At 39.4% G+C, this 26161-nt stretch overlaps 1 protein-coding gene across 7 annotated transcripts in view; it reads left to right on the top strand.

The window, feature by feature from the left end:
* The window catches only part of CTNND2 (catenin delta 2), a 687140-nt gene that overhangs the window by 19457 nt on the left and 641522 nt on the right, over positions 1 to 26161 (top strand). Inside the window, exon 1 of one of the 7 annotated variants that reach the window (XM_064443388.1) lies at positions 1717 to 1856. The exons of the other annotated variants lie outside the window; for them this stretch is intronic. The gene's annotated coding sequence lies outside the window, so the exon portion shown is untranslated. Of the gene's footprint in view, positions 1 to 1716; positions 1857 to 26161 lie in introns of those variants that run through there. 7 annotated transcript variants of the gene reach the window in all.

Genomic DNA, 26161 nt, shown 5'->3' with positions numbered 1-26161 from the left:
ATTCCAAGAGAATCATATAGATACAGTAAACCCTGTTTTTATTTCTTGCATTTCTTGATGCTGGAATGTAAGAAACTCATCAAACAAAATCTCATGTGTGACCCTAAGGACCTCATTCTTTCTCCACCCAAAATTCCAGAACTATCTGAATTATGTCTTGATTCTAAATATTCCTCAAAACTAGCGCCAGAAGGGAAATCACAGCATTTAATTGCCTTTTCTGGCTGTTTCTAGGTTTTTGCTTCTGTCCACTTCTTTGGGGTGTAAGGGAGACTTTGGATTAAATAAGAGCCTTGCTAATATACAATAAAAGGTACTCAAGTATGCATTCGCTGGTGTGCTGTTTTGGTCTTTCGTTTGTCCATTCGTTTTGAGATCTGCCTTAGAATACTAATGGTCATAGATGTCTCTTCCAAATTTTAGCTAATTTACTTATTGCATAATGAATGTGGTAAGAGTTTATTTGGGAAGAAGACTAAAGAAGTGTAAGTGGTAACGAAACTTGCTGAAGCTGGAGTTAGTTTTTTTTTCTACTAGAGTTGTTCACTAAGCTATAGAGGTGAATTTCTTCATAGTGTGTGTATGATGGCACCAAATAAGACAGAGGAACATAGGAAGACAGACCTTGGTCTCAAATGATGTTTTTCTTCTGTAATAAATGTTTGTGATGACTTTGTAAAATAATTCAACTACTTCAGTGAGGTAGCCCTAAAACGATGCCGTTGTGTTCAGCTACCGGTGTGAGCACCTCTGCACCTTAGCTTAAGGGTTACTGTATATAATGCTTTCTTGTCACGATAACTTCAGAACTTGTTTCTAAACCTGGCTGTACAGTCAGTATGGGCTTAGTGAGTATTTTGGTACTTGGCAATACCTGCATATCCAAATACTTCAAATGATACATGCCATTTAGTTTCTTACTGGTAACATAAATAACTGACATTATGAGGCTTAAGCTCTTCCATGCATCAGTACAGTGTAGGCTTGGACAACTGTCTAGAACATGGGTTTCGAACAGCTTTAAAGTGTGGTGATACTTGGTTTGCAATTTAAGAGTGAACTTGTCTCTTCTGCAGCTACGACCACTTATCTGATTGGCACGTCTGAAACTTAATTTAGGCTTCTCAGGTGTGCTAATTAAACTTTATTAATTTTAAATGTCTTAACTATGTTATGAAGAGCAAGAGAGCATTTGTTTATGTTTTAAAGAGGAAAAAAAAAGGATTGATGTTTCTAGTTTGTTCTTCTCCAAATGTATTACTTAAGAAATAGAGATCACTTCCTAATGTTGCAGTAAAACTATAGACAACTTTTATAAAATCCAGCTGTTACAGTCTAGCGAGTAGCTTTTGTTTTTTTAACAACGTAGGCACCTACAAGTTAAACTTTCATTCTTGGGTTTTAAGGTTTCTCTTTTCTAAGCCTTGATGTGTCTTGTGTACCACTGGATTTTTATTTCTTGAGGATAAATAATTAAATTTAGGGTAATTTGTATAAATTTTGGTACACAGACATAGAGTTATTAGCAATAAAAAGTGATAGCTCTCTCTTTATCATGAATTTCTGCCATATCATCTAGTGTTAAATCCTACTCTTGGTAGCGCTGATTAATCAGTAATATTTTGTATCTACCTCTAGTCCATGTCTCACTGTTTCTATCCAGCTGTAATTATTTTGTTGTTTGTCAAGAGTGAGTCTTGTTACTTTTTTATTTTTTATTGGCAGGGAGGGGGTACTTAAACAGCTGGTCCTACTGTCAGATACCTGCATCATGACGTCATTTAACTCTGTGTGAGGAAGAACAATCTAAATCTCCAAGATAGTGAAGAAGGTCCTGGAATTATAAACTCTATTCGGTGTGTACATGGAAATGCTTGTGAGGTTTTTGTGAGTTTGGGGGTTTTTTTTGTATGCTTTGGGTTTTGGGTGGGGTTGTTTTGTTTGTTTTTTTTTTTTAAGCGTTTTGGCATGGCGATTGAAATAAAAGAATTTGAATTATGACTGTAGTAGTGAACTCAGTTTATACTATATTTTTTAGTATTTATAGTATTTAATTAGTAATGACACTAAGATTTTTGTAGTATAATAAAACATATATACAGTGTTTATAGTTTCTTACCACACTTCAGGTGGAGACATTTTATTTTTACAAAATTCCCCACAAACGTTTCCTTTGACAAGGTAATTTCTTGTGATTTACTTTAGTAAATACCTTGTCAAAGGAAGCATTTGTGGGAATTTAGTAAAATTTCAGTGGTTAGAAATATTTCTTGGGAAATTATAGTACCTGTTATGAATAATGGGGGGCTTGTCAGCAACATAATTTTTGCATTTTATTGCTTCCTAAGTAAAGGAAGCACATGGGCCCTTTGAGTGTCTGTGTCCAGCTCATTCCAAGACAGCATGCATTAGTCTTTTAAATCCTAGTTTCCCCCAAAATATAATGGCAATTGGTGATTGTGTTTTCTCTGAAGAGTAATGACCAATGTAACCTAAGCACCTTCAAATGATGCAGAAATGATTTCTTATATGGTGATACAAAGTTTAGAACAATGTAATTCTTGTAAGAGTGTAATGACCAAAACTGTCACTTTTTGTAGTTTTTAATCATTTACACTTATAAATTGAAATGGATCAGATAATAATGAGACTTCAGTATTTTTCCCTCAATTATAGTAGTGACAGCTCTTTAGTGAACTAGGAGTTCAGAAATAGAGAATCTCATAACTAATTGAGAGAGAAATGCACGTGCAAGTAGAAAATTATTTTCATGCTTATTTTTATACTCAGTGTTTTAACAGCTGCATATTTCAATTATGACTGGCTAATTAGAAGCCTGACTTAAAGGCAGTACTACTTCTGGGGTTTTAAAAAGTACATTGGGCTATTTATCACAAGAATAAAGTTCTGAGTCAGTTTTCACTCTGGACTTCATGTTGCAAGCAGTGTTTCAGTGCACAAGTGCTTCATATTTGCCTGGAGAGATGTGGCATTGCCTTCAGTTGTATTTTGGATGTTTTTTTGGCCTTTTTTCATAGGATCCTTTTTTTTCAGGGGATGCTAACATGGTCCTGTTTGAATTGTCAAGCTGTTGGCCTCTTAAAAGAGACTCTATTTCTGTGGATTTTTTTGGTAGTAGTGTGTGCAACCAAGTGTTTGTTTCAGAGAATTTGGAAGAAACTATGACTGTGGTCTCCTTCTGCTTGCTTCAGGCAGAAGTGGAGCCTCAAAGTCTAGAAGGAATTTCCGTTGTTCTCTGAAGGGCTCTGTGCTGGTGGACCTTGAGCAGCTACCTGCTAGTCAAAGAGATAAGCTGCCTCTTGCTCTATTCTCTGAGGTTTTTGGGTAAAGCATCAAAGCTTCTCAAAGCAGTGGATAAATCATGAAGTCATTTAAATGATGTGTAGCTTTCCTGAGCTAGTTTGGACTTTGCCAAGAGAGACATGGTTTTTATTCTGCAGTTAGGCTGCGTGGTCTGGATAAGTAGTGTCTTCTGAAAGGTGCAAGGACCAGCTTTGCAGCACGGTCCAGGTCTGGAACTGTCACTCTTGCAGGGGAACTGCTGTATTGAAGATAAGGCTTTCAGAAAAGGGAACTGAAGATGCTTTCTCAATTTATACAAATCATGCTTGAAAGAACGATTGCAATGTCAGGTGAAATAAATAGCATTATGTAAGGGGTCTTGAAACATCCCCGAGCTGAAGTAATCAGGACAAGACTCGGTCCAGTTTGCTGACAGTTTGCTTTCTGCATCCTTCCTTATGGTAAATCTATTAAAATTCACTCTGACTATAACAGAGGAGTTAGTGGAATTAGTGATTAATTGCTAGTGTTGTAAGACTAGCTTTACCTCAGAGTGAAATGGTATGTCTCACAATTTCATACAAATAAAATAGTCATCTTCGAAAAATACCCTTGTGAGGGTGTGAGTTTGGTTTTGTTTTTTTTAATGTGAAATATGTTGACTTACGGAAAGCATGAAACAGTATTTTGTCAGCATTCAAAAATGTAGCAGAAAGTTCTGCAAAAAGCACATTAGACACTATAAAAAGTGGTTTGCATTCTGTTCAAGGTTGTTTAAATAACCCGATTGTTAGTTCTAAAAAAACACCCATTAATACTTGGCTACTAGTGGAGTTCAGACTAGTTCAGAAGGGCATTTTAGCTTTATTAGGGTGCAGGTTTTGGGGTGGTTTTTGCGTGGTCTTTGTTTTGTTTGGGTTTATTTGTTTGTTTATTTTAGCTTAGTCTACGAAAAACTGTTTCTGCCTTCAGAATAATTAATTTTTATGTTCTTGGTGTCCAAAGACCTAATTCCACATAGGCACTTGCTGCGTGCAAAGAGTCATCACATCTTACGGTTTCTTTTTTGTTAAAGACTTGTTAAGACCATCTCTTCTTTGAATGGATTAAGAATGGGCAATATCTCACAAAAAAGCTACAGAAATGCTCAAGAGGAGAACAAAAGAACAAAGCCAGATTCAAACATGATTTGAAATGACGTTGGTAGAACTTTATTTTCACTTTTAGAATCCTGCATATACAAATGTGCACAGATAGCCATTGACTTCAAGGGGGCAACTTGATAAACATGGACAGAACCAGGTCCACAAGCACTAACATCCTTTTTCACTAAGCACAAAATTCAGTCTCTCCCAGCTGTTTCCAAGGTTTTCATTGTCATCTTTTGAACCTGGTTTTGATGTGGATAATTAAAAGATTCATTGCTTATAGGGAAGAATAAATGTTTTACAGTGTTTTTATTGTGCGTGGCCAGATGTCACATTATCACGCTGCATTATTTTTCTTTGAGATTAGTAGTGCTTTGTCTGTCTCCCAGATGTATGCTGAACACCTGCTAGTTTAATATCTGTCTAGGGCATTGTTATAGGGAGTCTCTCCACTATGTGTGTGCTGTGAGGATATGTCCTGTAAAATGGCTTTGCTGTTTTGGCATTTAGAGGATATATGTATTGATCCATGGAAGTGCAGGAAAAGTTCTTAGCTCCCTCTCTCTAGCAGTGAGAGGGCTTTTCCATGTTCTCAAGCCCAGGTTTACGGTGGATGCGAGTGAGTGCGGAAGCCTTTTTGTGGTGTGGCCGAAACCTCCGTGCCAAAGCAGATATCATTATGGAGAGTAACAGATCTGTCTCTTCCACCTCCTAGTCCTGTCAGAGGAAAAGAGAGGTGCAGATTTTTTTTGCTATTCCTTTACCCTGTATGTGGCGTTTCTGGCATCCATTTAGCTCATGAATAACTGTGCCGCTTGTTTCAGATGCTCTTCGCAGGGTCTTGCCAACAGCAGAGCTGTGAAATAAGCGTGGCTCATGCGAGGTGTCGTGGCTCCCCACTGGGCTCTCAGTGGCAGCGCTGAGTGATAATAACATGGGCTTTTTGTTTTCACTCTGCTGTGGTTTAACAAGCCCGTGTGTAACAGTGGAGATTAATTCAGCTTTTCGTCTGCCGACTTGGGACAGCATTACAGCACTTTGCATTAGGAAGCTTAGGTTTACTATTATAATGATGTAGTAGGATTTATTATTATTATTATTATTTAGGAATAATTTGGCACAGGAAGGCTGTCAGGCGGCTTGGCTTGCTTTGGGAGGCTCTACCCCTTGATAATTAGCAAAGTAAAATATAAGTTTAGGAACCATTTTGTGCTGATCGGTATATGTGTTTTGTCGATTCCTACCAGGCAAAAGTCTGCTTATGGTGGTGGTGCTAGTGACAATCCGAAACTGAGTAGGGTTTGATGATAAAAGGCGAGTCCTGTAAATCAGCCACATTTGCTTAATTTAAACGTTCTTAAGGATGTTGCTTTTCTAAGCAGTGAGGTATGTGTGCTGTTGCTGGTCTGTGGGAAAGGAAAACTAGTTGCCATCCTTCTCAAGTCCATTACTGAGAAAGGGTGCAGCCTTTTTTGCCTCTCCTCATAGGAACTCCATCTGTTGCTTCTCCACCCTGGGCATCATGATGGGCTCTGTGGTCTCTTCTGTGTGTGGAATCACCAGAACTGCTGCTGCTGGTATCGAAGAGGTCTTCCTCTTCCAGCTTCCCACACTTGTTGTTAAAGTTTCAAGACATGTTGCATCCATGTCCTATCTCATGGCTTTTTCTTGCAGCATATTTCCCTCCTCAGTAGGAGGAAGGGTACAAAAGAAAAAAGTCTCTGCAGGTTTTTTGCTGCTGTTAGTGGATATCTCATGTACGATGGCTTCCTCATTTTTAATGTGCTTTTGAAGTGCTCTGTGGCGATTGACCAAAAATAATCATCATCTTGTATTTCAAGATCTGGTCTGTTTCAGACCATCTCCAGAAGATCTTTGGGTTTTTTTATCCCTCATGAACCAGGATCTGGTCAGCCCTGTTCTTCTGAAGTTCCTCAACTATAAAGAGCAAGAAAGTTGCATGAAAAGGATTTTGTTTCCCGCTGTGGTCTGCATTGTACTGGTAATGTTGCTGTTACAGCACTTCTCTCTTACTGCTCATATTCTGGGGGCCCGATCACAGCATGATCTCCTGTCATCAGAAACAAAAATTTTTCTGCTTGGCATAAAGTTATGGAAGAAAATGCATAGATCTCCCGTTCTGCAGCACTGCCTCAAGGTGGAATCTTATCGTCAGTGATCTGCTGAGGTCTGTGAGATCTGCTGAGCTATGATGCTCCTGCAATATAATTAGTTCAGGTTTATTTTAATGCTGTAGTCTCATGTCCAGAGCCCAGATGACCTGCCTTTGCAATTAAATGAGAAAGATGGGGTGTAAGATCCTTGTGCAGATCTGAGAGGTATGGACAGATCTACTTACCTCCTTCCATAAAATGCTTTCAAAATTGCTGTGGAAATGCAGTGTAGAAGTTAGGTGTTTGCTCTCGCTGATGAAGCTGGCATTTGTATTTGCTATGGTGTAGTTTATTGGGTTTGTTAATTAGTTTTAATATGTGATTGGGGCTGCTTCTGGTACCTACAAGTAGACAGGGACTGAAGTTGCCAAAAATCAGTTGTCATTGCAGCTGCTTCCACTTTATGAAGAGATGGAGTGTGTTTTTTCAGTCTCAGATGAGTGTATCTGTGATGCAGGAACAACACTTGCAGATAAATGCCAACTATTTGTCATTTGCATCCAGTTCAGACACTGTTCAGAAGTCAGTTAAAATTAGTCAAAATTAGTTCTGAAATGTTAAATTGAAATGCGTCCTTTCATTTAATGTCATATTTGTCTGGAAGTTTGAGGAAGAATGTGAAGTTGCACGTTACTACAGTGTTTTAATAAGCTTCTGCAGCTAATTTTTGGAAAATATAAATTACCCCATCTGCTTGCTGTTATTTAGAAGTGTGTGATTTCTCAGGTGCCTAGGTGACAGAGCCAAGCTATTTTAGTGTGCACAGAGAAAACTCTTGTTCAAATGTCAATATAAATTTTCAAGTATACCTTTAAATAAATTCACACGTTCTCAACCTTCAACCTTTTATAAATTGAAATGATCTTTACCAGATATTAACTTATATTTTAGTAAGCTTAAGTATCACAAGTGCTGCAACGGAATGGAAATGTGGAGTTTCTGAAATTTTGATAAAATAGAAAAGTTAAATTAAATGAAACATTTTGTTTCAATAGTAGAGGCATTGCATTTTATGTATTATATACTTCTTAACATGGGGAAAAAATCCTTTTGAAACATTGTTCTATTTTGTGCCTCTTTTCAACAGGACATTTCACAGAGATCCAGATTTTCCCACAGTCTAAAAATTAAATCCTGCTTTAGTGGATTGGAAAACTATTTTTGGCCAAGCAGAGGAACTGTGTTGCAAATATGGTATTTTTTGAAACTTTCTGAGAAGGTGAAGCAAAGGGCTGTAAGGATGAGTATTGATCAAAGCAGCAAGTCCATCAATGCAGTCAGGCGCCTTAGCTGGAGTCAGCAAGCAAAGGCCAGCTCTGTGTTTCTGTGTTTTTCTGGGCTTTTTCCTAATGTGAGGAGCTTGGGTTTCTGCTGTAGCTGTGAAATATGCCCTTTTCATATGTTCAGCAGACAGTCTGTAGATTGCATGAATCGTAACTCCCTAATATTTTGAAGGCTGTACAAGGGCTGTGTGAAACTCAGGCTCTCTGCTGGGCCTGTTGGCTGAGATGCATTTCACTGTGTGGAAGGTGTCCTTAAATTAATTATTTTTTTATTGTCATGTTTAAGGATGCAGATATTTGGTGTAAACTGGATTCTTCGTGTTTTTATAGCATTGCGAACAAAATAGGAATGTGCCTTAACCGTAGAGAAAGTGCCTTTTGTCTTCCTCCCCCGCTAAGTCCAAGTGGTCTGTGCTCTCTTCAGGACGTGACAAAGTGAGCTTTTCACTGAGCGGGTGGTCCCATCTGTGAGTTACCCATCTGGTGTGTTAGATTACTGCCAGGTTTTGGAGGTACTCTGGCCTCTGTGACAGGCTTTCCGTTTGCGTGTCCTGTTCCACTGCAAGTGGTGCTCAAGTCTAAGATGGAAGCATCTTGCTCGCTGGGGAACACCAGGTTCTTGGTGATGATGGAAGTTGCCTCTGCATGTAATCCTGCAATTCTGGCGCACCCAAAGTAAATCACAGCTGCTGTGAATATGCTGCTACCTACAGCAAAACCAGACGTGGTTGACTCTCTGTTTATGCGTGTAGGATGAAAGTAGCGAGGAAAACCCGTGGAGTTAAAGGAATGTGACTGCGTTGACCATGTAGCTCTGAGGTGACCAGAGCTTTGATATGCATCTCCCTAGACCTTCCTCTTTTAGGAGGTCCTCAGAGAAGACTGGGTGACTTTTACATTAAGAAAGTCATTTTACTGGGGAAAAAAAGACACTTCCTTGGTTTAAAAATCTAAGTGATGGGCATAAGACAGGAATAAAAGAAGTAACTTTTGTTCAAGTGCATCCTGGCAGGGAGACCTCTTATTGCTGGGCTTAGCTGTTGTGGCAGCAAACTGCAGAGTCCTAACTGATTTTGGGGAAGTTTTTTGCCATTTTACAGTCCCAGAAGAAGTACTGTTTGCGATAAGATCTTCAGTGTAGGGACTGATGGGTTATTACTAAATGTTAACTAATAGTGCTGGATTAGCTCAGGTGAGATTTTAGGAGGCTGAGTAAGGAACAAACTTTTAAAAATCTCTTGTAAAATGATATATTTAATTTTGTTCTTACTGGGTGTTTTGGTTGCTTTTCTTTTTCTTTTGCTGCATTCTTTCGATTTTCTGCAATTTTTGTGTGTCTTTCCCTCTTCCTTATTTCCTGTTTGCAATTGTCCATTTCTTTATATGGCACCGGTTTATAGAAAGTAAAGAGTGGCCGATTATGATATTCAGCATCTGTAAATCTTTCATTGTTCAAACGAAGACAGAGCTAATGGAGGAGTGATTGTGTATATACTGCCTAATGATCTCAGGCACTTCAGTTTAATTGTGGGTGTTGCTGTTTACTCTGTAAATGTTTTTTAAAAAATCAGAAAAATTACCTCATACATTATGGGGATAAAGTGGTCTGCATATTGACATGGCCATATAATGTTCAGATGTTTAAAATAAAGCATAAAAATACTACAATGTCTTTTGAAACGGCCAGCTTCATCAGCTAGTGTGTACACTGATTGTATGCCGTTTCCATTGTAAACTTTGGAGAAAATGCTGCTTATTTGCCAGTGATTTTGGTGTCCAGTGGGATCTCAAGGTAGATAAACCTGTGGAACACTGTGATACCAGGGTCATCAAGACTCTTGACATTTTTGCTCTGTACTTAACCCCAGTGTGCACTTCTTAAATTGAAATTTACACAATCATGACTAAAGGAAAACCACAACATAATTAGTGAGAACGATGTTGTGGTATTTTAGAATGAATTTAAGTCATAAAGCAAATATAAAATCCTGTGCATTACTTGGTATCTTGCATGCTCTGTGTACAAAATGTTTTCTCCTTTCTCTTTATTCATTAAAAAGAAAAAGAAGAAACTGTATATTTCTTCATACCTGTCCAGAAACTTATATGTGGTTTTAGATTATAGTGAAGGATTGTGTCTATTTTGGTTTTATGTTATTGAGGCAGTACTGAAACAGACTGACAGCTTCTTTGTTTGTTTTTTTTTTCTTAAAATGAGTGTTAAATGGTAGTACACTAGAAAGCCTTCTTCCCATCCCCAGACCCTCTCCCCCCCTCCTTAAACTCACCAAATGAATACTACTGGAAAGACCAGACAACCTGAACTTCGCTGAAAAATATTAGGTAAACTGCTCTTCCGAGGCAGAGAAGGGGGTAAAGAGGTATAGGTCAAGATTCTTTTTATCTAGTGTAGAGGATAAGCCACACTACAAGTAAGATATGTGGCTGAAAAATTCAGATATGTTTAAGGTTGATAAGAATACTTGTTACTGCTTATGTTGTACTGTAGTATTAAATTCAAAGTTTGTAGGACTAATGAATTCAGGCTGTTGCTTCCAATTATGTTTTGACAAGGTTTGTGTGACCTCCTCTTCCCTTTGTGAGTTACGAGCGAAATTATTGGAGATCATAGAGAACGAATAGACTTTAGAACTAAAATTCAGGGATTTTATTTCTCTAAATCTAAACTAATAGAAGTGTATGCAGTTTTATGGGAATGTTTGAATAGAACATGCCATGCATATTTTAGTTGATTTATGGCCAAATATGCACACACCTAGGGAAAAATAAGGAGCTTATCCTGTCTATCAAGATTGTACATGCTTCTTAAAAAAAGAAAGGGTAAAACCTCAGCACCCCGCCCCCCAAATTATTTACTTTCCTTAATAAACTATGGTGTTTCTTGAGCATGTTGGGCTTTACTTTGTATATTATTCATACTGTCACTGTGCCTAGGGCTTCGCTAAAGCTAATGAATAAATGCATCAGCTAGCTGCACAAGAAACCAGTTCAGCTAGAAGGCTGATTCTAAATTACATCAAGGAATGCTTGGAAAAGAATCAAGCAAACCGAAATATCGACATAGTTAGGATTGTAAATTTGCAGATGGTGATAAAACTTTTAATGTAAAGCTGCTGCTTCCTCCAGTGTAATGCACTGCCCTGCATTTGGCCCTTTATTCCCTTAATGCAAGATGAGAAGCAAAAGCAGCAAAATAAGTAGGCTGCAAGCAGTGGATGCAGTAGGAGTCAGCTTTGTGTGTACGGGATTGTGGAAGTCTCTACTTTCTTGTGCCTGGCTGATATATTTATGGAACAAAATAATGGACATTAAAATGCTGTTAAGTCCTATCTCCACTTATAAATAAGTTAATCAGCCTTTTTTATATGAGGCATAGTAACTGGTGATAAATGCGTGTAAAAAATTAGATTTGAAGAGCAAAAAGATTACCAGGCTTTAAAAACTGTAAGTACAAGGAAATGTTTCCTTAGACAGGATTAAAACAGAAAATATGTCCTTATACTTTAGGGTGTCTGCTAAGTACAAAGGGATTAGGAAGAAAATTCTGTAAAAGGCTATTTGTTGCATGCTCACCCACAATGGGTTTTATTTTTCAGAAGATATTCTCCCATAGTCTCCTCTACCAGCTATGGACTGAGAGGAGCTGGAATAAATCAGTGGGGTCTAATCCCTCCTATTGCATGTGTCGGGGATTGCAGTAGCAGTCTTAAAGGTGACTGGTTAGGAATGTACGGGTGTGGAAGCACTGGGAGGAGTAAGTTACATGAAAGGGGCTATAGCAATGGATGGGTCTAAATGCCATTTTTCCCGAGACCCATATTGAGAGGCAAAGGACAGTGGTTAAGCCCTGATGACCCTTGGGATGGCAAGGCTGATCACTGGCAGCTCCTGAAGGCTGCAAAAGGCTCACCCAGAGCTGCCTGTGGTTGCCATCCTGGCAGGAGGAGGGCTCATCCTGGGAGCCCCTTGGCTCCCTGGTCACCACATGGAGCCCTGGATGGACGCCAGTGCAACACTGGTCCTGCAGCCTCCTTACTGGGCAGGCTGCTCAGACCTACGCGTCATGGGGTTGGTGAACATTTGGGTGTGGAAGTGAGAGAGTGAGTGAGTGAAGACAGCTTTGTTTTAAAACAAAATCGCCTTCCTCTCCTATAAGATTTGCTACAGTAACACTGTGATAATGCAGCAACATTTCCTACATACAGACAGCAATTGGCATCTGCTCACCAGTGAACCATTGCATGCCTTTCTCTTGACATAACTAAAGCTTATTGGGAGTCTTATGTGGTCTCTGTGGGGTGTTGCATACGTTCTCCGCAAATATCCCATCTGTGAGCAGTTAAGGACTTGGAAAAACCTTTAAACCAAACCAAAACAAAAAAACATAAACAGAAAAACTTAATCACCAACATGTTGTTAAGCTTCTCCAGTGCCTTGGTCCTGGAGTGCTGCTTGTGTGAGCGGTGCTGCTTGGTGGGCTTGGATGGGGTGTGAGGAGGTAGGGGGCCTTACTGGTGTGTGTCTTCCTGCAGGAGACCCTTATACAATAACAAAAGTTGTTCATGGGGTTTTTTTAAGTGAAGAAAGGAGATGGTTTCGCTGTATCTTACTTGTTTGTTTTGAAAAAAGCTTTGGCTGACTCCATTCTTTTTGTTTGTATAGCTGCATGCTTCTTTAAAAATGGAAGCTGGAGATAAATGATAAACAATCTTATGTGTTTCAGAGTCATCTGTGGTCTACTGAATGTGTAATAGTTAATTTCTTACTCTGTTGTTTCCATCTCATGCCACGGGCTGGGTGAATTAACAGGAAAAAACATCAGTGGTTTGACTTGCATCCCCTTCCATGGTACTCTCTGTGAAACAAGCCACTTTTCACATGTGGAGAATCTTTGTCTCTGTCACTGCTCACTGTTGGGCTCTAGGTCTTTTAAAACTTTTTTTATATTTTCTTAATTTATTCTTTAACTTGGGCTTTTGTCAGGTTTTCTCATCTACATGTTCCAGCACACTTAAAGATGCTTTGTTCTGCCGAAACAAGGTTTAGTTGGTTGTTCGTACCATGGACACGTGGTAGCAGAAGTTTCGTAGGTCTGCACAGAGGTGGTGACAGTGCCACGGTTCCACTCCATTTTTGTTCCCTTAAGAGGTTGTAAAGACTTTCCAGCCCTAGAGTGAGGAATTGTACATGCCTTTCTATCGTGCAGCTCACAGGTGAAAGATGTGGTCTATGCACTGTTCCCCAAAACTGCCGAAGTGTGTACTATGACATGCATGTTGGCAGAGTGAAGTGTGGGAGACTGGACACATAGTATTAGAAAAGTTGATCCACTGGGATGCCTGTGTAAGCCTTGTCTGCCCTGAGGCAGAATATTGTTTTGCATCACAGATCAGTCTAGATTAGTAGAATTTACTGAAGCAAATAGTAGTGGAAAAATTTTCTGTTGTGTACATGAATTATGAGCTGATTTGATATAAGGCAATTAACTTGAAAATTCAATTCCAGATAATTCCCTAACAGTGTTAAATGTGTTTTCACCGGCGGTAAAGTGATGATTTATTTGCCTGAGTCTGGTCATCTGTTCTAGCTGCAGGGGTGTAGACTTGAAATTTTCTTAAGTAGGAGAGAGATATTTTTAAGTGATTCCATTGGTACGTCTTAATGATGCTGAACAAATTGAGTTGTCTGAAAGATACTGTGGATAATCCATCCAATAATGCATTTATTATGAAGATATAAAGATTACAAGGTAAATGAGTAATTAGCACATTAGCAGCCTTACACAGTCTAAGCTTTTTCTTACTTTCCTTGTTTGTTCTTTCAGGTATTGCTGTTTTCTTGCCACAAATTAGTATCACATTTTCTTTAATTTTTTTTAAAATACTATTTTCTACAACATATGAGAAAGTTACTTGGTCAGGATAATTATTCATTATTCCACCATGATTCTGAAAGAAGCTGTGTGTTATTTTGATTAGATCCTGAAAGGATATGGGGGGAGACAAAGCAGAACTAGCCTTAAGTCTAGCTATAATTTTTCATTTGAACAGAAAAGTTTAGTGTTTGTTTGGTTTCCTGCTAGTTGTTACTATACTATGAGAACTCACATTCCAGAGTTAGACTAACTTTAAATAAGTAGGTAAAGTGAATGGCTAGTGACCTCTGGTAAACCTGTAGGAGTATTAATAAATGAGATCATATTTAAAACCATACCCTGAAAACAAAACATATAACCTCAGTATTGGTTGCATTTACTGCTGTTTCTTGGTTTGTCTTTTTTTGACTTGCTTTGATTGACTGAAAGCTTTTCTAGGAGACTGGCCAATCTGCTGGTGGCATTCAGGGATGGCACAGAATTACATATCTAGTTCCTTGTTGTTGTGAAGGCTGAAATGTGTTTGTTTCAAAAGTATACCAGGAAAGCTCAACCCCATTGACTGATCACTTTTTGTTGATGACCACACTAGTGACATACTTGCCACTACTAGTCGAATAAGACCAGCGTCCCTATTAACTTGCATGATGAAAAAGTTGGATTTTTTTTTTAGTCACTTGCTGCATCTTAGTTTCTCTTGCTGAAAAATGAGCTTCCTTTAGCACAAATCAATATTTTGCATCTCAAAGGACAGGAATATTCTTTTAATACAATTACTGCAAAAACATTTCCATAAGAATTTAAGATTAAGATTTTGCTGTTTGTGAATCCTGTTTCTATTTTTCTTCAGAGGTTCTATTGCAGGATAAAGATGCTAAGCTTTTAATATTTTTATGTCTGCAAAATCATCATCCTTGTGTAATATAAGTATCTTTAATAAATCAATTTGATAACAAAGATCAAAACCAGTGACTAGGATACTAGTGCAAAGAATAAGGAGTCCTATGTTGCTTTGTGAGCACAGTTTTTCTCCTGAAATGCTTACGTAGCAGAAATTTTAAATTCACAAGATCATCTTGAAATATGTATACAAACAACTATAAAATATGGCCATCAAATAATTATAAAATATGGCTGTCAATAGAAAAAAACATTTAGCATGCATATGGTATTGAAACAATATTGATTTATGCTTTATAACCCACAGCTACTGATGAAAGCACTGACAAAGGCTTGCGTGCTCACAGGTTTAGAAAAAAGTCAACTTTGAAAGCAAAATTAGGAGCTTTTTGGTTTTCAGCGGTTGAGAAACTTTACATTTTAGGTAGAAAACCACATTGTCCAAGTACATGTTTATAAAGTACTTTATTTTCCTTTGGAAAACTGCTATATACTATACAGCTTAGTTTAGAAAGTTACTGACTCAAGAGTTTCACAATTCTGCTTGCTCCCTCTAAAAAGAAGAGTGTGTGCTTTTAGACTGTCGTTCATTTAGTGCAACTAAACTCAAATAACTTTAAGCTCCCAGTCTGTTTAGATGGCATACAGTATTTTATCTGGGGGAGAGGAGGTGTGGTGGACACAGATGACCTTGGATGGTGAAGGAGAAATGCTGAGGAGAATGCAGAGTGTAGTCAGTGCAGGAAGGGATGACTTCTGTAAGCAAATGTCTGGCTCTCTGCACTGAATAATACTGAGAAAAGTCTGAAGATGAGAAAAATGGCTTACTGCGTGGTGATGCTTAACAAATTATGTCCAAAATGAGCTCCAGATCTTGTGGCAACATCCTGCACAGCCAGAGTTCAGCTTTCTACTTGATATGGCTGACAGTGTGTTAAGTTTTGAATTTAATAAATCTAGTTTGACTAAACATTTTTTTCTTTATTGCAATTACTTTTGCTAGAGGTGTAACATTTAAGCCCAGATGCATCAAAATGTTGACAATCATAAAATACTTTTGGATTTTGGAGAATATTTCTCCACAAATACGAATGTAGTTCTTGGCCTTGCTTTGGCCAGACAGAATCACAGGTTGGAAGGGACCTCAGGGATCATCTAGTCCAACCTTTCTGGGAAGAGCACAGTCTAGACAAGATGGCCCAGCACCCTGTCCAGACAAATCTTGAAAGTGTCCAACGTGGCCGAGTCAACCCCTTCCCTGGAGAGATTATTCCAATGGTTGACTGTCCTCAGTGTGAAAAATTTTCCTCTGATGTCCAATCAGAATCTCCCCAAGAGCAACTTGTGTCCATTCCCCCTTGTCCTCTCCATGTGACTCCTTGTAAAAAGGGAGTCTCCATCTTCTTTGTAGCTACCCCTTAAGTACTGGTACGTGGTGATGAGATCCCCTCTGAGCCTTCTTTTCTCAAGGCTGAACAAACCCAGTTCTCCCAGCCTATCCTCGTATGGCAGGCTTCCCAGTCCTTTGATCATCTTCTTGGTGGCCCTTCTCTGGACCCCTTCCAGCCTGTCCACATCCTTTTTGCATAGCAAGGACCAGAACTGTACACAGTACTCCAGGTGTGGCCTGACAAGCGCTGAGTGGAGCAGGATGATGACTCCTTTATCTCTGCTAGTGATGCCCTTTTTGATGCAACCCAGTATCCTGTTGGCCTTCTTGGCCGCAGCAGCACACTGTTCGCTCATGTTGAGCTTTCTGTCCATCAGGACCCCCACGTCCCTTTCCACAGAGCTGCTCTGCAGCCAGGTGGATCCCAGTCTGTGCTGCACTCCCGGATTATGCTCTCCCAGGTGCAAGACCTTACACTTGTCCTTGCTGACCTTCATAAGGTTCTTGCTGGACCACTCCTCCAGCCTATCCAGATCTTTCTGCAGAGCAGCTCTCCCTTCTGGAGTGTCTACTTCCCCACTCAACTTGGTGTCATCTGCAAACTTCGTCAGGCTACACTTGATCCCATTATCCAGATCACTTATAAAGATGGTGAACAACATTGGGCCCAATATTGATCCCTGGGGGACTCCACTTGTGACAGGTTGCCACTTGGAAAAAGAGCTATTTACCACCCCCCTTTGGGTACGGCCTGTCAGCCAGTTCCCCACCCACTGTACAGATCACTCTCCTAGGCCATAACACATCAATTTCTCCAGGAGGAGTCTGTGGGGGACAGTATCAAAAGCCTTGGATAAATCCAGGTAGACAATGTCCTACACCTGCCCCATGTCAACCAGGCAAGTCACTTTGTCATAGAAGGCCACCAGGTCTGTCAAGCACAATCTGCCCTAATGAAACCGTGTTGGCTTTTCCCAATCACGTGCTTCATTTGACTTGTGATGGCCCCCAGGAGGATTCGTTCCATAACTTTCCCAGGGATTGAAGTAAGGCTGATGGGGCTATAGTTACCCGGATCCTCCCTCGAGCCCTTCTTGTAGATAGGGGTAACATTTGCCTTCCTCCAGTCCTCTGGGACATCCCCTGTTCTCCACGACTTCTTGAAGATTATGGAGGATGGTCTTGCAATGATGGCAGCCAGCTCTCTCAGCACCCTCGGGTGGATGTCGTCAGGGCCCATTGATTTGTGGGGGTCAAGCTGCTGTAGTAATTCATGTACTAACTCTTCCTTCACTGATGGTGGGTCGGTGTTTGGATCAACAGGGAATTTCATTCCCAAAGCCTGGGATCCAGCAGTGCTGGTAAAGACAGAGGTGAAGAAGGTGTTGATGACCTCTGCCTTTTCAGCATCGTTGGTGACTGACTCTCCTTTTCCATTTGACAGTGGGCCTATGTTTTTCCTTCTTTCTCTGCTTATGGTTGACATACCTGAAGAACCCTTTCATGTTATTAGAACAGCTTTGGCCTTTTTAATTGGGGCAGAGTTTTATGTCAAATACTACTTGAAATAAATAGTGTCTTTTTGATATTTAGAGTGTATAAATCCTATATGTTCATGACACTTGTGTGTTTATGGACATATGCATTGTCTTACTCTTGCTTGTGATTCTTCCATACTCTGTCTTCTTTATTTTGTACGCCCTAGGGAATTACTGCTCAAGACTGAGCAGTAGCTGCATGTTGCACAGGTACTGCCTTGCTGATGACGTTTTCTGGATCTGGTGCTTTTATTCATTCACTGGGTTCTCGGCTGCTGAGTTTGGGTATTCCAGGTGGCCGTGGGAGTTGGATCATTCTCAATTGTTAGGTGAATTGTAAGTTGAATTGTTAGGTGAAACTTTTCAGTTTTTTCTTTGTTAGTGTTTTACCTTTCTTGTAGAATAAATACTTTAAGTGATGTTATGAAGCTCTGAATATCTGATGTGTTTGCTGAGGTGGAAAGCTCTAGTAGCATCTCTGTTACTACATGGTATCAGATTTTTTTCCATTTGTTCTTTAATGCTGTGTTGCAAAACATTGAGCTCTGTTTGGGCTCTTTTAATGCTATGGATGTCATGGGCTTTAATAATCTCTCAAACCGTTTTGCACATAATCTTTTTTCTGACACTGGAAATCTGGCAAATTTTAGGTCATTTCAGTTTAAAACAATCCAAATATTGGTAAATTACTGGAAATACAGTTGGTATTTAAAAAGAAAGCAATTATCTTTTCCTTTTACTGTCCAAAATAAACAACAAATGCTAAGAATCTTATTCTGATTTCTCCATTTGACTGTTTTGAAATAATGTAAAGGTCTTAACTCTGCAAAATGCTTGTATTTAAAATTGTTGTGATACTTTTGAATGGAAAGGCATGGCTGTTTCTATGAATGACATGTTACGTGAAGCAGCATAGCTTTCATGCTATTCAGCTTTGCTGCCTTAGTTCATGCAGACTAATTAGAGTCACTGAGCCTGGCTTCAGTGGGGCTTTGAACTGTTTCTTAACTGGGCAGAGCGCCCCAATTAGCGAGATGCTGAATGTATGGTATATCAACATGGTTGATTAAATAATGTACTTGCCTAGTGCTGAAGACACTTTAGAGCCTATCAAAAAGCTGTCCTTTACAGTAGTCCTATTACAGTATTATTTATTGTGGGGTGATTGTTTGACACTTACTCTGCTCTTGAATTCCCCACTGATCCATTACAGAGCCTCTGCCCAAGATGAGGAATCTGGGAGATGAAGGCACAAGAGGTTTATGCAGACATGGTCATATCCCAAATAACAGGATTTAAATCCATGAACCAGTCAGCACTAGTGGAGATGGAGAAGTGGTTGCTACAGCTTTGTTATGTCCCTGTTTGAACAACTTAGATGTTTAAAAACAAAAAAACAAGCACCCCACCCCCCAACCAAAATGGTGATAGGTGAAGCATCAGTTTGCCCTCTAAAAGGGACATGCTAGGAGCTGTTCTGTCTTAAAAGCCAAATATCCTCTTGAGCCTTGTGGATGCTAAGTGAGAGGGAGTCTGCTGTTACCACACTGAGTCTGCTAAAAAGTGTTACACTTCTTGGTGAGTGCCAGAATTTAGGATGAAGTAAAAAGATGTAGTATGCATGCTGTTAATTGCAGGCATCATTGTACTGGTGTTCTGCTGCTTCAAGTACAAAATTTTTAGAAGGAACCACTGTCATGTAGGGCGTGCCTGTCCCTGTGTGGCAGGCAAACGTAGAGTGATTTGTAGAGAATGGTACAGACCAACCGTACTTGCAATAAATGTTTTTCTTAGTGAAAACCAAGGCTGACAGAAATTGCTTAGCCTTGGCAGACTAGTCTAGCTGGCTGCGAAGAGCATTGCTGGACTGAATCTTGGATAGAAACATCAAGTTTGTATTTGCATTGTGGAAGTATATGAATACTAAAAGGGTGGTTGTGCTGCTAAGTTGGGGGTAATGGGACACAAAGAGTTCAGAACTGTATGTTCTAATTTCTTTGAAAATAAGTGACCATAAAAAAGTTACAAAAAACCAAAAAAGCCCGCTTTGAATTGACAGGGTAAAATCTTTGCTTCTTAAAATCATTTTTGTCGATATTTATGGTAAAGTATTGGGCTTGTATTTCTCCTAGCTTAGGAGATTTCTGTGAACTTCGGTACCATAATCAGATTTTAGCTGTGGAAATATTTGGTTTTACAAATTGTTCAATGAATATTTACGTAAAATGGATAGAGGTTTTCTTTTTAGGGTAATAGTTACATTAATCTCTGTTTTGTCAGGTTTGTTATAGCAGTATCCAAGTGTGGTGCTATATTTCTTACAGTTGCTCCTTCAAAAGCACTGAAAGGTATCAGGTCACTTTGAGGGGTTTGAGTGATTTGCTTTTGGTCTGCAGTCTCTGCGTATGGGAGGATAAAACTGCAGCTGCCCACCCGCCCTCCCAGAGGCAGCGTTGTTTCTTTTAGGCTTGCGTCTCTTTGGTTTGGAGGTACTCCTGTATATGTTAAAGGATGACTGGGTTTTCATGGCTTTCATGCAAACCAGAGCATTAAGTATGTTGTGGGCAATGGGTTGAGTTCCCAACCTGGTCAGGGAGACCTGTCTGAAGCAGCCATCTCCCAGGTAATTCCAGAAAAGCTGCTCTGCATTTTTGAAGCATGATTTTGTGAAACATTTGCATTCATAGGATCATTTACGTTGGAAAAGAACTTTAAGATCATCGAGTCCAACTGCAAACCTTACGCTGCCAGGTCCATCATTAAACCATGTCCACCACTAAGCACCACATCCAAACGTCTTTTAAACACCTCCAGGGATGGTGACTCAACCACTTCCCTGGGCAGCTTGTTCTAATGCTTGACAACCCTTTCAGTGAAGAAATGTTGCTAATATCCAATTTAAACCTCCCCGGGTGCAACTTGAGGCCATTTCCTCTCATCTTAATCTTGGCAACACATGGGCAAGCCCAGTTGTTCAGTCTGACTTGGCAGAGCAGAGAGGTATATGTTGCTGTAATACAATATGTGTGTATGTCTGTCTTCAAGTATATGAGACTTATTAACCCTTTTACAAGCTTCTGTAGCAGCTGTGTAACAACTGCACCCAGAAGAGAGAGAATCATGAAACCAGTGTCTTTATTTTCCAGTCTCTCTACTGACAAATATGAGCAGGATAGATCTTTTTGATGTCTCCACTAGAGGACATGATTTGTTGGGTTCGATATTGTTTTCTCTGAAATACTCTTTTAAAGAAAATGTAGAGCTAAATGTCCAATATATTTTGTAGTTGGAACACATGGGTGAGCTTGCTTAACATTTTAAAGTTATTCCTGAAAACCAGCCTGAAACTGGTGGTAGTGGAGTGGAGATTTTTTTTGGAAGAGCGCATTGGCTCAGTGAGCAGGTGTTTTCTTGATTTGGCCATTGGAGTAGTTCCCTGTAAATGGGAAGATGCCTTCTCTTAGGATCTGGTTCTGCAAAGTAAGCCAGATGGGTGTCTGTGCTACTGTGTTGAGGGGCAGGGGGAATTAATAGTGTTAATGAATTCACAGTAGTTCTTAATAGTTCATTAGTAGCAGTCTCAAGAAGTAAGCTGTATTTTAAACGTTTTTCTGTGATAAAGATGATCCTCTTACAAGGCGTAGACACAATTTCATTGTAGTGGTGTTAATGCTTAATTGGTACTATATAAAGAATAAGTTACAAAAGAATGCCCTGTAGTAGACTTTAGACAACCTTCAGTACAATTTCTTAAATAAACATTTTTTTTAAAATACAGGTGGCATAATGTCAGAGGTGCTACGTAAAACTCTTTAATTGCTAATTCTTTTTTATTTTAAACTTAATACTTATGTTTAAAATTAATCTCATGATTTAAAAATTATCCTGAATTTAAAGATGGAAATAACTTCAGAGGATACAAAATTAGTAGCTTTTTAATGATGAATTTTAGCTTTCAAAGAAATGTAAGAATTTTATACACACATCATTAATTCAGCAATTGGTGGCTATAAGCTATTTTTACTGGCAGATTTAGACTAAAAGATGATTTTTTTTTTTTTTAACTTTGAGGTATATGTAAGAATTCCCTTGTTCATCTGTGGGTGCTAAGTTGTATTTAAGAGAAAAAAAGCCTTTCACTTTTGTTTTCATTCTCTGCTGTTACAGAATTATTGTTCCTTTCCTGCCATCTCTCTGTTTCCTCTGTCTGTGAAACAGTGGGTTGTGTTAACATTAGAGCCTTTGTGTTTGGATAAATAGCTGGTTTATTTTGTAAATGGAAGAGAGACTGATAGTCTGTGTAGCTTATTTGCTGTTCTTAAAGAGAAGGATGATATTTTGCATTGGTTGTGACTGTGTTTCACTGCTTCTTTCTGAAGGGTTGTATCTCTTGAGCCAGTTTTTTTTCCACATTCTTGTACATGGCACAAATGACATTTTCTTTCTCTTTTCGGCCAGAATCCTCTTAATGTCAATATATTGATTCCTTAATGGAGAAAGAGATTTAGTTTAGCTGTTATTCGGAAGTACAACATGAAGACAGGAGAGCAAATGGAAAGACTGTGGAAATTAAAAGTTTGTATTACACAAAGGATGTGCAGCAGGCTGCATGCCCTCTTGTGTCCTTGCTAGCTCTGGGAGGCAAGTCTCTGTCCAGACCTCCACAGCTGTGCAGCTTTACTCAGAGATGTTTTTTCAACTTTTCATCAGTTTATGAGTCTGTTAAACAGAGAAGTGCACACAGTTCTAGTGAAAATGAATGAGAATTGGACATCCAGAGTACTCAGTGATACAAAGTCCCACCCTTTGTTTCATATTGTGATACTTACCTCTTCCTAAGTGTAAGACATGCTGGTCTCGCATGAGAAGGGGTTTTGCAGGAATTACAGAGCTCTTTGTTGAGCATGCCCTGAGGAGTCAGAAATACTGCTGGCTTCACAGGCTGTGCTGCATGCGGGTGTTGTTCAAAGGTCCCTTCCTTCAGAAATGGTGGCCCCAACTTGGTCAGAAATACCGTAGTTGCTGTACATCTGTTGAATGTGTCCAGGTACAATGACATTACTAGATGCCGACAGGAAAGCTGATGGTCTGTGGTTCAGTTGTTCTAGCTTAGTATTTGCAGTCGTGGTGTGAGGAATGAGCAGTTGGGATGAGTGCCTTAAGTATGTGGGATGAGGCAACCTTTGGTACCTGTTCTCTGATGGACTCCTTCATAACTCAGTTTCCGTTGCTTTTGCCTTCTTGAGATTTTTTTTTAGCTAGCCATAAATGGTAATTTGTGTACAGAAAAAATCCTGCTGACTGCAACTGCTTTGTATTTCTGCTGAGACCTTGCTGGAGCTTATAGTCAGCATTTTTACTATAGTGAAATTAATGTTTTATTGCTGCTTAATGTACAGGAAGTAAATCCTGTGGCAGAGTTGCTTGTAGCTTGCCACTTCTTAAAATTGTTTTATTTTCTTCAGCTTGCTCTGTCATTCCCTGTAGAGAATGGTGCTTGTTCTCTGCTGTTGTAAGTGAATTGTGAGACTCCCCACCCTGAGCCATATTTCCTTCACATTTGTTTTCCAGCAAATGTTTTAGGTTGCCTGGCATCTTCCCCAGACCAATTAACATTAAAATCTGTCAAGAACAGTTCAAGCAAAAGAACCTAGCCTCTAACATGTCAGACTACAGCAAGCAATTGCATTTTTGACAAAATATGAGACAAGCATTTCTGCTGTTTAAATTATTATTCTATTTAGCTGATATCTTCTTCTTCCGCACTGTTTACTGTCTGTCTGGCAAATGTATTCCCTAAACATAGGCAATACTCAAGTACAATCTCTATTCCAAACATTTTAGAGCCTGTAACCTCCCCAATCAAATACCTGTCAGAGCCAGAATCAAATCTCTACAATCTCATTTTCCTCAGTCTCCTGAACAGTAGAATTATTCCTCCATCACTGTAGAAAAAGCAAGGAGAGCTGCTCCTGGGAAGGCAGGGGTTTTTATGCCTGTGATTCCTCCGGTTGTCCCTAATCATCAAGTTGAGCTGTTCTCCACTGCTTCAGGCGTGGTTATGGAAACTGAACTGAGAAAGTCACTCACATGCTTCCCTGCTGTATTTGAATGTCGTTAAGCCGTGAAGATAAGGATAAATTTTCATTCATTTTTTTGCAATAGCAATTGATTTTGTGGTAGCACCTAGAAAGTCTAGTCAAGGACAGTGTTGCAAGCATGTAAGTAAAAGTGCAGCCTCTCTCCAAGAAATGATGTCAGACTTCTCATCAGAGGTGTGCAAAAGATGAGCAAACTTGTTTCAGGTTCAGTAGGCTAAAAGACGATCTTGCAGTGTGCCCTGGCAGCAGTGAAAGCTAACAGCATCTTGGGCTGTATTAGGCAGTGCACGGATGGAAGTGTTTCTTTTCCCTTTTTTCTTGGCACTCATCAGACCACACCCGGCATATTTGTTTACTGAGCTGGAGGGAGGAGGTACGGTGGTGTCCAAACCTCAACAAAAGTCATTGATTGACTGGAATGTATTCAGTGGAGGGCCACCAAAGCAGTTGAAGGCTGAAGCGTACCTCCTATGAGGAGAAGCTGAGGGAAAGGAGCTTGTTCAGCCTGGAGAAGATGCTTCCAGGCAGGGGAGAACCTAATAGCAGCCTTCCAATACAGATAAGAATGCAACTGCGAAAACAGAGCTAGGCTCTTCACTGAGGTGCTTGGTCAGAAGATGAGAAACAATGTATGTAAATGAAGATAAGGGGCTCAGATTTAACGGGAAATACCCATTCACTGTGAGAATAACTAAGCATTGGAAGAGTTTGCCTAGCAAGGTTGTGGAGTCTCTGTCCTCGAGGTTTTCAAGTCCTGCCTGGCAAAGCCCTGAGCAACCTGGTCTGAATTCAGTGTTGACTCTGCTTTCAGGAGGTTGGAGTAGATGACCACCAAAGTCCTTTCCAACATGATTTATACAATGATTCCATGAACCAAAGAAGATCCTGGGTAGCAGAATGTTTACTGTCAAAGGTCATGGTTTATAGAAGATAAGCTTACTTCCTTGTAGCTGATTGAGAAAAAGATGTCAAATAGTTTTCAAGAGGCCACATTTCAGGTTTCTGAGAGATTCATCCCGTGATCACCAGACTTATGCAGTGATCTGAAAGTACAGCAGTGATGAAGAAAGTACAGAAAATGGAAAAAGGTTTCAGAATATGGGACAGCTTCCCTGTGAGGGGTGGTGGGTGGCTGTGATCTACAGCCTAGAGAAGGGACAACTGAATAAATGTGAGATAAATCCCAGGAAGCATGGAGGATATGAACTGGGAGCTCTTAACTCTCTTTCGTTAGCAGGCAAACATGGTAATCAAATGCAGTAACCAAGGAACAGGTTGAAAATACAAGAAAACTATTCTCCCCTAATAAAGATATTTGGGTAGAACTGCTTGCTGCAGCTGTTAATCTATAAATAAATAATACTCATATATTTAAAAATATTTGAAAAAAATAACAGAAAATTATTAAAATAGAAAATAGAAAATCAATTGAGAGCTGTTAAAAAGGATTCTACCACAGACTTTGGAAGAGTATATGAGAGAAAAGATGTTTTTGACTAGTTCTGGAGACAGGAGAGGACACTCTACCTGACTATTAGAACTTCCATGGCCTGGTTCAAGGATCAGTCTCTTACCTGAATGTGAACTGTGTTTACCAAACTTGCAAACCTTAAAATGACATGCTGTCACAGTCTGACAACTGATCGATGGTTGATTAATACTGGTGATCTGAGAGCCTGGAACGATCATAAAGGCATGAAATCAAAAAGACATTTTTTACTGGAAGAGGCCACCAAGGCAGGTTCCACCTTGCTACTAGTTTTGTTGACATTCAACAGTAGTTCAGTGTTCCTTCTGGCAATAAAATGTTTTATCATTGGATCTTTCCTACAGAATTAGCATCCTGTTGTAAGCTTATTTTTCTCTGGTTAAGAAAATAGAAGTCCTTTGAAGATGTCAGTAGGCATATCATATATGTAGAGGTATTTATCTCAGTAACTTTATGATACTTCGATGTAATCAGGTCAGAAGGAAAATTTATTTCAGACTGCAAAGAAATTACACTTGAACTACTTTGTCCTTCCGAGAACACATCAAGCACGAGTGATTTTTTGCATACAAAGTATTCAGTGGTCAATCACTTTCAATAATATTCAAGATCCAATCTCTTACTGGACAACCTGAATAGGCAACTGAAGCCAAGAAAACGAGCTTTTTAAATTAACAAATTTTGTCTGATGTGGTCGGTGGCAGTATGTAATAGTCTATAGAAAATATCCAGTACAGAATCAAGGGCATGTAATTTAAAATAATGTGCTTTGAATGCTGCAAGTGAGCATAGGGTATGAGGGTATTGTAACAAATTTATTCACTGTAACTTTTTCTCAATGCGTGTGGGATTTTTAATCATCACAACATGTTTCAAAAACTGTGGATAGAGAACTGCTATAACAGCTTCTTCATATTTGAATAAATTTATGTTAATAGC

Source organism: Phalacrocorax carbo, chromosome 2 (assembly GCF_963921805.1).
Source record: "Phalacrocorax carbo chromosome 2, bPhaCar2.1, whole genome shotgun sequence".
Classification (NCBI taxonomy): domain Eukaryota; kingdom Metazoa; phylum Chordata; class Aves; order Suliformes; family Phalacrocoracidae; genus Phalacrocorax; species Phalacrocorax carbo.
The sequence above is the reverse complement of the archived record's forward strand: the minus strand, read 5'-3'. Positions and strand labels throughout refer to the sequence as shown.